Source organism: Budorcas taxicolor, chromosome 4 (genome assembly GCF_023091745.1).
Source record: "Budorcas taxicolor isolate Tak-1 chromosome 4, Takin1.1, whole genome shotgun sequence".
NCBI lineage: Eukaryota > Metazoa > Chordata > Mammalia > Artiodactyla > Bovidae > Budorcas > Budorcas taxicolor.
Window position 1 is genome coordinate 62,520,505 of NC_068913.1, and position 14,672 is coordinate 62,535,176.

General features: G+C 40.3%; 1 protein-coding gene across 1 annotated transcript in view; it reads left to right on the top strand.

Moving 5' to 3' along the window:
- The window catches only part of AOAH (acyloxyacyl hydrolase), a 194,556-nt gene that overhangs the window by 48,349 nt on the left and 131,535 nt on the right, over positions 1–14,672 (top strand). The gene's annotated exons all lie outside the window — the stretch shown is intronic.

The following is a 14,672-nucleotide window of genomic DNA, read 5'->3' on the forward strand; positions in this document are numbered from 1 at the left end:
GTCCATGAGATTTTCCAGGCAAGGATACTGGAGTGGGTTTCAATTTCCTCCTCAAGAGGATCTGCCCAACCCAGGGATCGAACCTGGGTCTCCTGCACTGCAGGCAGATTCTTTACCGACTGAGCTACAAGGGAAGCCCTACCTCAATTGTGTCTGACTCTTCGTGACTCTATGGACTATAGCCTGCCAGGTCCTCTGTCCATGGCAAGAATACTGGAGAGGATTGCCATACCCTCCTCCAGGGGATCTTACTGACCCAGGGATGGAACCTGTGTCTCTTATGTCTCCTGCACTGATAGGTGGGTTCTTTATCACTAGCACCGCCTGGGGAGCCCTAATGCAAGAGACACAGGAGTGTGGGTTCAATCCCTGGGTCGGGAAGATCCCCTGGAAGAGGGCTTGGCAACTTACTCCAGTATTCTTACCTGGAGAATCCCACGGACAGACGAGCCTGGAGCACTACGGTCCATAGTGACACAGGACAAATTCTTGTTCAATTGAGGAATAAACAAGCTGACCTCAGGAATTTATATTTTTTAAACATTAAGTTTATTAAGAAAATATCTGATCTTAATAAAATATCTGGAATCTTTTTAATGGAAGGTAGTAGAGTTTAGGAAAAAAATTATAGATGAGCAGGAAATTTGACATTTTCTAAGATTTATTATGCACTAAATTTCATCCTACAATGGACAGCACCTTTCCATTCATAATGATATGCTCAGCTCTGTGAGCTCACAAAAAGCTTTTAGATACATTATCATCTAATCACCCCCAAACTATTTTTAATAAGCTTTTTATTTTGGAATGCTTTCAGATCTACCAAAAGTTGTAAAAATATCATACCATACCATGGAGAGTACACCTTCACCCAAGTTCAGTTTCCCATAATGATAACATTTTAACATTACTTAGTCAAAACTAAAGAAGCCACATTTTCCTTGTAATTGTCATGCACTAGTCCTTAATCAGTAGTCACATGACTGTTTCTTACCAGGTGTCTCAGTGGTAAAGAATTTGCTTGCCAACGCAGGAGACATAAGGGACATGGGTTCAATCCCTGGATTGGGAAGATCCGCTGGGGGAGGAAATGGCAATCCACTCCAGTATCCTTGCCTGGGAAATCCCGTGCACAGAGAAGCTGGTGGATATAGTCACAAAGAATCGGACGTGACAGAGCATACGTGCACACATGACTATCAGTCATTACTAGTTTAGACTTGATTTGGTTTTGGCCTTTTTTATAAATTTGCTAATGTCCTTTTCTCTGTTCTAAGATCTAATCCAAGACACATGTTGCACTTAGTGCTCCGTTAGTTTCCTCTAGTCTGTGACGGGTTCTCACTATTTCCTTGTTTTTCATGACCTTGACAGTTCTCAGAGTACTGATTAAGTATATTCATATAGTGTCCCTCGAATTGGGATTTGTCTGATGTCTTTATTTTGAGTAGAGAGACTTACAGGTTTTTGGAAGGAAAACTACAGAGGCTAAGTGCCCTGGTCATCACATTTTATCAGGGATACATGATACCCATGCTATATTCAGGGGGATATTAAACTTGATCAGTCGGCTAAGGTGGCATTACCAGGTTTCCTCACTGGAAAGTCACTATCTTTACCTTTTTCTTTTCTTTATTCTTTAGAACTGAGTCACTAAATCTAACGGAATGGGGCTCCAAGCTTTCCTCCTGGAGAAGGGAGTATCTATCTACATACATTATTTGAAATTCTTCTGCAAAGATGTGTCTCTTCTTTCCTACTTATTTGTTCAGTTATTCACTTATGTCAATATAGACTTGTATATAAGTATTTTATACTTGAGTTATAATCCAGTATTGTTACTTATTTTCTTGCTCGGATTTTTTTCAGTGTTGGCCACTAGGATTTCTTTCAGATTGCCCTGTGTTCTTTTCAACACAGTGCCATTTCTTTTTTTTTTTTTTTCCTTTGCTTTTCTTCCTTCTTTCATTTTTTCCTCTTTTCCTTTCAAACGTCCTTACTTTCTGGTAATGCCAGATGAATATTGTATTGTCATTTTGTATTTTTTCTGCCCCAACACTAAAATTCACCATTTTCTAAGATGACTTGGTTCCTTTTATTGGAAAATGGTGTTTAGAAACCAAGATCTAGTTGCTGGGTATTCAAGTTGTTGCTGGAATGACATTGCTTCTAGATCCTCCTGGTGGAGAATTTAGTAAAGTATGTATGTATGTGGCCTATGAATCTATCCATCTGTGTGTGTGTGTGTGTGAGTGTGTGTGTGTGTGTGTGTGTGTGTGTGTGTGTGTGTGTGTGTGTACTGATGTCTCCAACTTTAGATAGTATCACAGGGCCAAACTCTATTTTATAGATATAGTTATTAAACATATTTTGGAGTTGAGGCTTAAGGGCTTGACCTAGGTTTCATACCTAGTGAGTAGAACCTGAACTTAACCTGGGGCTTCGAACTTCAGACCTGCAACTCTTCACTTCAGCACATGTGTGTTTGGCAGAGATTATGAAGCACATTCAAAGTAGCCAGTTCTCAATATCAGAAAGTAAACATCTCTTGGTTTTAGTTTTAATGGAAATATTATGAAGAGCTTAAGTTCTAAGTATCTTGCCCAAGGATCCCAACTTTCTCCTTACCGGTTAAATCATTTGGTCAGTCATTCACATAGCCAGCCACACCTCAACAAACATTTCTTGAGCACTTACTGTGTGCTAGCCCCACTGCAAGGCACATTGAGTAAGCTATCTCTTTTAACCATCACAAATCTGCAGGACAAATATGATTCCTCCGTTTTATAGATAAGTCCACTGAGACCTGGAGGATCAAAAGACTTGCCTATAGTCCTGTAGCTTTTACAGAATGATTTTTTTTTTCCCCTAGGCAGCAAATATTTATAGAGAGAGAATTATGTAGGACAGTATTCCAGTAAATGAGGCAGGCAGTCACGATGCAAATAGTGATTCTACAAGGGAGGCAGACTTGTAAACAAACTCTGATGAAGAGACAAGTGTTCTAACAGAGGGTGCAAAGAGGAACAGAAAGCTCAGCAGAGCAGGGCTGGGCTCTCCCTGGAAAGGAGTGGAGATGGCTACCTCCACGGTGCAGCAGGTGTTGACTACATATGCAGGCTTCTGGTTACATCCGCCTCAGAGCCCTTGCTTTTGGGTACTTGGATTAGAACCCTTCCAGTTCTCTGCACAGTCAGCTACTTCTCCTCCTTCAGCTTTCTGTTGAAATGTCCCTCCTCACACTCCATCTGAAGGTCTTCTATGTGCTCTCACACAGCACTTTGTTTCTTTCATAGCACTTGAGGATAGGAACCATGTTGTTTCCATTCACCATCATGTTTCCAGGGCTGTGCAATGCCTGACACATAGTAGGTGCTTTATAAGTTTTGTTACATGAAAGACAAGATGGAAAGGGCCTTTCTGAACATATATTTGCTTTACTTCCTCCCTTGCAAGGGTTTATCTGGTCTCAGTGGAACATACCAGAGTATAAAAGGTTTAGCTGATTTTAGAACATGAAGCAGTTTTTAGAAATACGTGTGGGGTCCCACCCAAGGGCATCTGGTTCAGTACTTCGGGGGTGTGATTTGAGCAGCTGCACTTCTACAAAACTTCCAATGAGCATTGAAGGGTGTAAGAAATGCCGCGGGAAGAAGGAACCACCCCTATGGACCGTTGATCAGGGCCTTTTATTGGGCGGTCGCTCTCGGGCAGAACTCCCGGGGGCGGGTAAGCAAGGGAGCGAGGGGGGTCTGCGAAGCAAAGGGAGTCAGCGGGGTAAAGGGAGTCTGCAGGGGGAAAAGGAGTCTGTGGAGTCTGCGAGGTGTGAGGGGGTGGGGAAGGGTTTTATAGCCCGGGCCGGGGCTCCCATATAAGGAAGAAAACGCGGGCTCAGCGGTGATTGGTGTCCAAGGGCTCCGTGTCGGCTCCTGATTGGTCGGCTTGGTTGCCGGCCCGTCTCCGGGGCTTGTCTGCAGTGCCCTCTGCTGGGACATGTCCCGACATGCCCGGGCATGCCTCAACATGCCTGACCTTTCCCTGACCTTTCATCCTGACCTTGCCCTGACCCTTCATCCTGACCGTGCCCTGACCTTTCAAAGGGTAAAAACTGTTGGTCCAAGCCTGAAAGCTGCCATCAACAAGCCTGAAAATATCGTTTCTCCTCCTGCTGCTGGCCTTTTCTTTGTCATCTGGTAGTTAGTTTCCCAGACACCCAAAGTCACATGTCTCCATTTACCCCCAGCCTCATCCTTGGTTCCTTGACTTCTGCCCCTTTTCTCATGGATTCATTAACAAACTCTGTTTATGGGCTTTAAGTCTCCAAACCCCCACTGCTAAGACCTCTTAGAAGGGCTGAGGGAACTGAAGGTTTTAGAAACAATATATTTAGAGTTTACTCCTTTTTTATGGATTTTCTCATAACAGTTTGCTAATTGTGCTAAATGGCACTGAAGTTGTCTACACCCAAGGAGGGAAAGGAAGATACCTATTAACCAGCTCAGGTTGCTCCCATTCCAAAAATTAATATAAAAATAAACCCCAGGACTCACTCCCATTCTTCTCCAGCCACTATCTAATTTTTTCCTTCCTCTAACTGAGGGGTAGTTCAATATTGTGGTTATGAGCACAGATCTTAGAGATAGACCACCTGGGCTCAAAACCTGGCTGCATTTCTTACACTCTATCTCTCCTTAAACAAATTGCTCAATTGCTCTGGGCCTCAGTTTCTTCATCTGTAAAGTGGACATAATACTCAGGCTTTATAGGGTAGTTGTGAATATTTAACAATTTAATATATATCTCCAGGTGTATGTATATACATATATACCTGTAAGTGTGTATATGCATTTTATAGTGGGGCAGGAGATTGAGTTTTAGGATGGTGCTTTCTTTGCTTATAATAAGCATTAATAAGTGTTAGTTAGGAGCAGCAGCAACTTCCAGCTATCTTTTAAAGGAGGAGAGCTTTTGTTCTCCCATTTGTTTCTCAAGTTATTGCAGCTTGGCCTCTAGCCCCATCACTCTAATGAAACACTTCTCCTTAAGGCCACTGATGACTTCCTAAACATCAAATCCAAGATCATTCTTGCCCATTATCCTGTATTTAACACTGCTTGCCACATCCTTCCAGAAACTTCTCTGCTCTTTCCTGGTTCTCCTTGCACTGCTCTATCTCCTTGAGGCTACCCTTCCCTTCCTAAGCACCAGGACCCACCCAGCCAGGACTCTGCTCACTCTGGGCTTTCTCTCTGAGTAATTATAGTCAGGACAGCCTGACAGTTAAGCACAGACTGCCCAATGCCATCCTGCGGGGATCAGTGACCCTGGCCCCACCATGTTCTTGCTAAGTGATTTGAGATATATCATTTAACTGCCTTGTGTTTTTTCATATGTTAAATGAGGAATAGAGTAGAGCCTACCTCTAAGGGCTAATGTGAAGACTACACAAACTGGCATGTGTGAAAATTCTTAGAATAGTGACTGATCATCATAAGCATACAAAACATTTGCTCTTGTTATTAAGCCTCACAAAGTTCAAGACTTTCCTCAGAGCTTCAGCCACTGCATGCAGTTGCCAGATAAATATCTTCTTTTGTAGGTCCCAAAGACAGCTTGAACATAACATGTTAGAAACTGGACTATTACCTTTTCCCCACATCAGCTATTCTTCCCATATTGCATATTTCAGTTTTGACACCAGCCTTCACCCTTCTAAATGGTTCTTTCTAGTCTATTCCCCTTCTTCATCCTCAATTCTGCCTGCCTCATTCAGGGACTTATCATTTCTTTGGCCATCTGATGCAAAGATTGGAAGAGACCCTGATGCTGGGAAAGATTGAGGGCAGAAGGAGAAGGGGGCAGTAGAGGATGAGTGATGGTTAGATGGCATCTTTGACTCAATGGACATGAGTTTGAGCAAGCTCCAAGAGATACTGAAAGACAGGGAAGTTTGACATGCTGTAGTCCATGGAGTCACAAAGAACTGGACACGATTTAGCAACTGAAATCATTCTAGGGTAGAGTCCTGCAGCAGCTTTGTGATTGATATCTCCACCTCCCACCTTGAAACCCTCAAATCCAGGCACCCAAGTGATGTTTTCAAAATGCAAATCTGACATGCTCCCTTTCTTGCTTGAATCCCTCACAGCCATCCATCAAGGTCAAGACAAAGCCTGAGTTCCATAAACTAGCCTGTCCTTACCTCCCCAGCCTTGTTCGTGGAGTAACTGGTTCATCCACTTCTCTGCAGCAGCTCAGCACTTATCATTCCCATCACATCCTGCTTGTTCTCACCTCCCAACCTTGTTCTATTTTCCCCTGCACCTGTAATGCCCTTTCCCTGAGTCATCTTTTAAGATCTAGTTAGTTCAGCCGTCACCTTCTTCAAGAAACCATTGGACACCTATGCTCCTACTCCAGTGAGGATTATATTCTGTTCTTCATTGTCCCCGTGATACTAACAGCTATATCCTAACAGCTAGAATTGCAGTTTCCAGCTTGTATGTTAGTTTATGTGTCTGAAGCTATGAGATTGACAGCTGGACTATAATTGTCAGGCTGGGACTACACTTGAGCCAGTTCTCTCTCCGCACTGCTTGTTCTGGGTTTAGGAGGTTGGCACACTGCCCAATAAATGTGCATTGAATGAATGGATTACATTTGAACCCAGTTCTTTCTATGAAATAGGACAGTAATGCCTTTGTAATTCTTCTTCTTGCTACATTCCTTCCCAACACTAGCTAGTGTCTATACTTCCAGTGAGTTTTCTTCTTTATCTCTTTAACAGACCAATCCTTAAGATGGTCTTAATCTTAATCCTTAAGATGCCTTGATCCCATTTTTTAGCAATAAAGTTTTTTTTAATTTTTTTTTAAAGAATGTGTATCTAGACTTGGGCTTTCCTGTCACTAATCTTCCAGATGACTCATCATGGGCATCCATTCTGTCCTTTCCACTCCTCCTTTCTGAACAAGAACATAATTATCCCCCAGAAATGCATCTCTGTGTTATTCTCCTCTTGTAACAACCTAGAGTTCAGTATAATAGGAGCCTCAACTTGAATGAGTTTTGGAAGCATAAGAATATACCTCCAAAGGCTGCTACAGAACAGAGGCTACCACAGTTCTTGGAATCAAGAAGATGCTCAATAAATGGTGACATTAAAAAAAAATAAAATGAATCCATGAGTGAGCTCTAAAATCAAATTGACAAGAGGGTGGAGTTTACAGTCTCTCCTATTTAAAACCAAAATGTTTTCTAGTAACCAGCAGTTAATCCTTTGTTCTTATTCAATAAAAGTAATCTCTGATCCTGAGCTCCATTTTTTTTTCGACATGGGGTGTGTGTGTGTGTGTGTGTGTGTTTGGGTAAATTTCTTTAATCTATCTGTGTTGTTATGACTTGACTTTTTTATGTCAGGTACATATAAAATAAAACTGAAAGTATTCTCAGTTTAGCAGAATTTCTATGTCAAACAAGGAAAGGAAATTACTTCCTCTGTCATCATTGTTACATTGGTGCCTCCATTACTACTACCACAGGCAACTCTAGCAAACTAGTAGCTCAAAACCTGAACTAAATTGAATAAAATCAAGCTTCTCTTCTCCTTCGGTTGTTTAGTCAACCTACCCAGCTTGCTCTTCTTCTGTTCTCCACCTGAATTCTGTATAGTATGTGAGTATTTTCTTACAAATCCAGGTCTAGAAGAAAACAAATTATTAAATAAAAAAAGGAGTCAATTGTGTGATCATCGGAGTTTTAGGTTAAGGAAATTTCCTTCTTGAGTAATAGCTGTTCTTCAACTTTGACTTGGCAAATTATTAGAAAATTAAATGTTATTTTTGAAGAGAACATACATCCAAGAACAGTTTTTGTGCACCTTAATATTCTGGAAGACCTAATAAAGTTTTCCAAATTACCTCACTTAATAAATTAATGCCATCCCTGTAAGACAAACATATCTTTGATACCTGAGGCCAGGAATGGTTCAGTTCAGTTCAGTTCAGTCAGTCACGTCCAACTCTTTGCAACCCCATGAATCGCAGCACACCAGGCCTCCCTGTCCATTACCAACTCCCAGAGTCCACCCAAACCCATGTCCATTGAGTCAGTGATGCCATCCAGACATCTCATCCTCTGTTGTCCCCTTCTCCTCCTGCCCCCAATCCCTCCCAGCATCAGAGTCTTTTCCAATGAGTCAGCTCTTCACATCAGGTGTCCAAAGTATTGGAGTTTCAGCTTTAGCATCAGTCTTCCGATGAACACCCAGGACTGATCTCCTTTAGGATGGACTGGTTGGATCTCCTTGCAGTCCAAGGGACTCTCAAGAGTCTTCTCCAACACCACAGTTCCAAAGCATCAATTCTTCGGCGCTCAGTTTTATTTATAGTCCAACTCTCAGTACTAGGGTGAAAAAGTCTTGACTGACACTGATAGACTTTCAAGTCATGGACAGTCATTCTGTTATTCTCATAATATACATTTACTAAGCCCCTACTGTATGATAGGTACACATTAGGGGATGAAAAATGAAAGGTAATTGACAACCACAATTTGAATGACTATAACACACCAAAAGCTGGACTAAGTACTTATCATACATCATTGAAAATCCTCTCATACAATTGCAGTTATTCCATTATCCCAATTTTATAGATGAGAAATCAAAATTCAAGTAAATTGTCAGTTGTGGAGTTGTTTATTTGACAGTGTTTCTAAAGTTCCTCTTTAAACATCTCGGGAAACTATAAGCAATGAGATAAATTACAGGGGAATATAGCCATCTAGATGCAGAAAAGTCAGCCTAAAAGCTTAAATTGGAACAGAATATAGTGTCTAAAAATAAACTCAAATGCATTTGAGATTTTTGTTTTTGATTTAAAAAAATAGCATTTCAAATCAGTGACAAAACACTGGCGTATTCAGTAAATGGGTGGGATTAAAGACTAGCCATTTAGGAATAAAATTTAAGGTGGATACTTGTCTATTCTTTATGGCAAAATAAATTCCAAATGAATTAAAGGTTGAGTCATAAAGAATGGAAAGAAGAAAAACCTAAGTAATTTTATTTGTAATTTGTGATCCCAAAGTCACAAAGGGAAATGTGAATGCATGTAACTGGTGAAAAACCTGACATATACAAAGTCAGAAGACAAATAGCAAACTGGGAAAGCATTTTTGTAATATGCCACACTATGAATTATTTTCTCCATGATTCAAACAGCTCTTACACACACACACGCACACACACACACACACAAAACCAGAGCAAGGCAAGAATTTTAAAAATGGCTTATGGAGAAAGATCAAAGGGCCAAAAATATAGGGAGAAATGATGATCCTTTTCTCATAATTAAAAAAGTAAAAATTAAATGAGATTCCATCGACCTCATGTATTTTGCCTCCACAATACTCTTTGAAGATCATTAGACAAGAAATTATCACAGAAATAGAAAGGCTGTAAATATCAGAGACCACTAAATTAAATCACTCCCCGAAGACTTGAAGGTTTAAAACTCTAACAGAACTGAGAATAGCATTTAACACCATTCTCGAATGTACAGTCTGCTATTCAGTCATTTTGCCCAGCATTTCAAAGGATTTGATAGACACTCCAAGCTGCATTTTAGTTTAAGCCCACATTTGGAAGCTTGGAGAATATGTCTACTCAGACTTAAATTTTAAGTCTTATTTGGAGGTCATTAAACTCTTGGAGATCTCAAGAATCCTCAGTGGACAGCACTAATAATGCAAATGTTACCCTTGACTTCTGATAAGGAGAAGAAATCAAATAATTCCAAGGAAGGTACTTAAATGCTATTCAAATTTGTAAACCTTTCTTGCCTGCTTTTGAGAAGTTTAAAAATAATGGCAACTGTATCTCTCTTGAGAATATGCTTTCTTCCCTTAGCTCAAGGAAAGCTAATGACCCTAGTGAATTTGAACAGTTCTAAAAGATACTTTGAGTTTTAAAGTTTTAATAACTAGTCTCTCAGCTTCCACTCTTGGCCCTCATCTTCACCTAATTAATCACCCACATCAGAGCTCAGATCAGAAATCATTTCTTCTAAGAAGTTTTCCTTGATGCCCCAAGTTAGGTCCTCTAGGATTTCTCTCCTTTCATGGCTCGCCATGCTTCTAGAAATTATAATTGTAATGAAACAGTTGTACAATAAGATAAATAACTGTAAAATTGTGATTTAATGTCTGCCCCTTCTGTTAAGGTGTAAGCTCCATGAAAGCAGATAATCTGGCTGATTTAGTTTTTAAATTCTTTGTGACTTCCCCAGAGCCCAGCACATTTCACTGCATATATTAATTTCTCAATAAACATTTGTTGAGTGAGCAGTATGGTATACAGAATAATGGCCTCCCCATAGGTGTCCATATCCTAATCCTCAGAATCAAAAAAGACTTTGCAAGTATGATTAAATTAAGGATCTAGAAATGGAGAGATTATCTGGGATTATCTGGATGAACCCCATGTAATCACAAAGTTCCTTATAAGAGAAAGGCAGGAGGATCAGCATGGGAGAAGACTGTGATAACAAATGCATTGATCAGAGGGAGGCGGCCATCAGCCAAGGAATGTGTATAGCTGCTAGAGACCAGAGGCAAGGAACGTATTTCTCTCTGGAAACTGCAGGAAATGACAGGAAAAGTTGTGGGGTGGGAATAGTGTTATTTAAAATAAGACTTTTTTTTAAAGGTATTTCCTGGAGAAAAAGGATAGAGACTGTGTGACTAAATGTACAAATGATACTAATAGGTCCACAATGCAAAATTGACCCAGAAGAAGAAAAAGAGGAAATTTAGCTAATGGTAAAATGTGTATGAAGCAAAGATATTTAACAGCATAAGGGAATGCATTCAAAAGTGGTGGTGTTTTTCAGTTACTTTCACAGTTTTTTCTTCTTTCTTTCTCTCTCTCTCTATTTCCGTACCACCCCCCCTACCTTTTGGTCCCCAGAAGAAGAAAATGACATAACCTGATGTGATTTTTTTCACATATTCCAGAGTCATAAAACTGGGAAATGTAGGAACATCAAAATCAAACTGGACTTTGGGAGAGCTAAATCCTACATGTTGGAAAATAGCCACTATAGGTTACAGTGGAATGCAGATAATGTAATAAACCAGAAAATTCCAGTTGGACAGGCTACTATTTGTTACAAACTTATATAAGCAATGCTTCCATGGGTATATACTACTGTGTGCTCTGATGATCAAGCAAAGGGTTGGCCTTTCCCCTTTTTTAGACTGCTAGGGAGCCATGTCATGTTGTCCTTGGAATTTTCTAAGTCCTTGAGTAAAAAAATGCAATATATATATCCATGGTTCTTTGGACTATAAGCTTCAAGAGTGAGGGCTTATATCTCTGTGAGCCCATGTAATGGCTTCCTCTGCAATTCACTCATGAGACTCTGAAGGAGATTTGAAACTGGAATAAGGAAACACCGCAATTAAAGGGAGAAAGTAATGAGAAATTGAAAAGATTTGACCATAACAAATTGCAGGATCAAATGAGTATTTCCAGAACCAAGCCCCTCATTGTTGATGGAGAATCTGCTTATGCTCAGATGATTGCTCTCAGTGAGTCAGAAACATCATTAGGGCTTCCAGCCAGGAGAGTTTTATATCTGGCTCACAATCGATTCCCCAACTTTCTCTCCAATCACTGATTACAGTTGCGAAGTTGTAGTTTTCCAGAAGATAGAAGCGTGGTCCTCGTTCTTTAGAAACAATGGCTTAAAAATGCTAGGTTTTTTTTCACCAACAGTGGAAAATGCTACCAAGGTAAGAACAATTATCTTCATTTTCATGTTGATTACAATTTGCCCCCTTTGCCTGTCTTTAAGACAAGCAAACAAATAGCTTTAACAGATGTCTTTGAGTCTTTACATCCAATTTTACAGATAACAGAGATTTGGAGGTTATATCATTAAACCATGGCAGTCTGCAAACAGAGCACGTGGTCCAAGTCTCTGAATTCCAGCACATTTCCCACCATTGTCAAGCTGTTTTCCAAGAATAAATTATGTCTGAAATTTTAACACAAGCCAGATAATATCACCAAGGCTCAGGGGAATGGCAAATTTAGCTCCTATGGCATGTGGATGATTTAATGTGAAGGATCACATGGTTGGAAGAGTGCTAGCTCTGTATGCCTAGCACCTTTCCACCTGTGTGGAAATTCATGTAACCCAGGGACAAGTGTAGTCACAAGCATATGATTGATAATGAAAGAAAAAAGAAATATTCATTCAACCAGTCATTTCTATGTGCAATCATTCATTCATTCGTTCCACAAGCTCTTCTAAAGTATCTGTGTCGTGCCATGAGTTATATATTAGGGATACACATAATCCTTCTCATCAAGGGTTTTGTATCCTGGGAGAGAAGAATGACAGCAAACTGGTAAGACTACAATGTAGAAAGTGTTAAGTAGTAATTACTATTATCCTTATTTTATAGATGAGGTAACCGAGGCTTAGCGTAGATAAATAACTTGTCCCAAGTTGCAGACCCAGTAAGTTACTCTGTTCAGATTCAAATGAGACATGTTTGACACAGAAAGCCTTGCTTTTACTCCCACTCTGGGAGATGTTAATGAGTGTGCTAGAAAAGAAAGTTGTTGTTAAGTTTTAAAAGTTTGGGAAGTCTGTAAACTAAATTCCCTGCTGGGAGAGCCATTGTACATATTAGCATATGCAAGGGGTTGAGCCACTTTAGGGTAAGGAGTACCATTTGGAAAGGCATTTCCCAAACATTCAGATGTTGCAGCCAAAGCACACTGCACTATATTGACAAGGATGGGGAAACATGCAGAGAATACGGTACACACGGGATGCTCCAGATCTCAATATAATGTACCTCAACATTTCAGGAGTATGAATTAGACAGGACACAGTCACAGACTGGTCCTTCTCAGGTTCTGTGATGTTAAAGAGTTGAATTCTGGTACACTCAGGAGTAAAGGAAATAAAGAAACATAGTATTATTAGACATGAGTTTCTACAGGGAATAACTTTTAGTGATCAAGTTCTCTGCTATCAATTATAGCAGCAGTAGATTTGAAAATTACAGAAAATGCCTTTTCTTCACATCACACTTTGACAGCAGTGACAAGCTCCCACAAAGGAAGAAGCCCCCTGGGACATAAAATGATGCTTTTAGACATGAAATTTTTTTATTGTCAAGGAGCAGGCATTTATGAGGGGGTTTAGGGGTGGGGAGAAGCTCACTGATCTACTCTTGATCTTTTCTAAAAGTTTATTAGGACAAACTGCTCCTCACTCCCAAATTTAATGACATAAATTCATTCACAAATGGAGCAAGGTTTGAAAGAAGCTGTTCCTGAGGACTTGACTGCCCACTGGAGGTAGTAAATGCATAAATAATTCCAGTGGAAGACAGAAGAGTTAAGAGAAAAGGACAAATGGGGCTTTGAGGCCATTCCTGTTATGTAGGAAGACAAATGGAGGGAACTCCTCTGCTTTTAATTTTTTTATCAAATAGTGGCATGTCTGACCTTTGGGTGGAATTTGCAGTCTGTTATTATATCTGTGTTCCACTATATCCTACGGTGACTATTTTCCAATACATAGGATTTAGCTTTACCCAAAGCATCTTTTAAAAGCACCATGATTTCTCTTATGATGGCATTGCACTTTAACTGTGGGAGACAGTGCTGCTCTTGTCAAGCCAAGACCATACACATCTGCCCTCAGCGTTCTAGGGGGGACCCAGAAGCAGCAATTATGCCCAGCACTAAGGGGTCAGAAGGTACTTGGTAAAACCCTTGTCACTTCTTCTCCTCCTTTTTCTTCCTTGTGTTTATTCCTCACTAAACATTGGTCTCCCTAGAGAACTGAGCTGGGTTAAAATCAGATCAGTTCTCTCAAGGGGATCCAAATGGCCCTTCCTAAAAAGATGTTGCCAGCACCTTCTCTCTGCTTCATCTCACTTCCACTTACTGTGCTTACTGTACCTGTTCCTGGTGCCTCCTTTCCAGAATGGGAATTTCAGGAGACAGGAGTGTCCATTCGCCCCCAGATCTCAGGGTCCTCACCACATCCCTGTACTGGGAACAGATCATTTTTAATAAGCAACAGGGCAATGTGTATTGAGTTCTTTTTTTTTTTTTAAGCATTTATTGTTGAATTTGTGCTCATTATTGAAAATTTAGGAAAAAGTTATCACCAACGATTATTATGGCATATTTCTTTGCAAGGGCCTTCCCAGGTGGTATGGTGGCAAAGAATCTGCCTGCCAATGCAGGAGACACAGGAGATGCAAGTTCGATCCCTGGGTCCGGAAGATCCCCTGGAGTAGGAAATGACAACCCAGTCCAGTATTCTTGCCTGGAAAATTCCATGAACAGAGGGGCCTGGTGGGCTACAGTCCACAGGGCTTCAAAGAGTCGATTGAGCACACACACGCACACATTTGCAGGATTTTTTTCTTTTCTGTATGTGCAAAATCTGATAACCTATTTTCTGTATGTGCAAAATCTGATAACCTATTTTTTCTTTGCTTGGCACAATATCATAAATGTTTTCTTTCACTTTTATTTCTGTATCTATTGAGCACTTACAATGGATTAGAAACTGTGCTAGACCCTATAGATGCTTGAGATGGGCCTCAAATTCAAAGGGATATTTCCAAAGCAG